General features: G+C 35.2%; 1 protein-coding gene across 1 annotated transcript in view; it reads left to right on the top strand.

The window, feature by feature from the left end:
* LOC106879001 (zinc finger protein 22-like) overlaps positions 1-878 on the top strand; it is a 10,947-nt gene that overhangs the window by 738 nt on the left and 9,331 nt on the right. The window lies entirely within an intron of this gene.

Genomic DNA, 878 nt, shown 5'->3' with positions numbered 1-878 from the left:
TATATATATATATATATGAGATCGCTAAGTAACGGGACGTAAGCACACCAGCATCGGTTTTCAAGCGATGGTGTGGGAACAAACATAGTGGGACAAACACATACAAAGACAAACAGACATATGTGCATACATGTTGTCGTGCTTACGTCCTCGTAATACACCAGTTCGAGAAAAAGGAGCCTGATAGAATAAGTACTAGGCTTATGAAAAAATTAAGTCGTGGGTTCGATTTCTTCGACGAAGAAAAAAAAAACTCTAAGGCGGTGCTGCAGCATGGCCACTGTCAAATGACTGTAACAAGTAACAGAATAAAAGAATATAATATATATATTTCACTGTGCGTAAAAACATTACTGCTCTATTCTTTAAAACAGTGATTCTCAAGCGGAGTCAATTTGGCCCCTGCACGTCCGTATAAGAGTTCTGGGGTCTACACAATAAAATAGTAAATTGCGATCCAAAATAGTATTTTAAGGTTATTTGAAAAAATTTTGCTTTACATGAATGTATTGTAGGGAACAAGTTTCTTTCTCGAACGCTTTATATAGTTAAACATTTACAAATCAATCTATGGGAAAACAAATTAGGAATTTTGAACAAGTTTTTAAGCACCGAATGGTTAAGGCGTGCACTAAATCTAAATGATTATCAAAGTGGTTCATAGATTTAAAAAATGGTTGAGAACCCCTTCTTTAGAGTGTGCTTCTTTTTCGGATATTTAATTCATTTCACGGTATATACACACACAGTGGCAGGCAGACAGACAGCGAGACTTAATTCGTTTCGTCGTTTCCGTTTCCGAGTCGCTTTTTAAAAATTACTTTCTTTTCAAACCAAAATTTAACAACGAAAATACGATCTTATGATTTGTCTTTTGA

Source organism: Octopus bimaculoides, chromosome 29 (genome assembly GCF_001194135.2).
Source record: "Octopus bimaculoides isolate UCB-OBI-ISO-001 chromosome 29, ASM119413v2, whole genome shotgun sequence".
Taxonomy (NCBI): domain Eukaryota; kingdom Metazoa; phylum Mollusca; class Cephalopoda; order Octopoda; family Octopodidae; genus Octopus; species Octopus bimaculoides.
The sequence above is the reverse complement of the archived record's forward strand: the minus strand, read 5'-3'. Positions and strand labels throughout refer to the sequence as shown.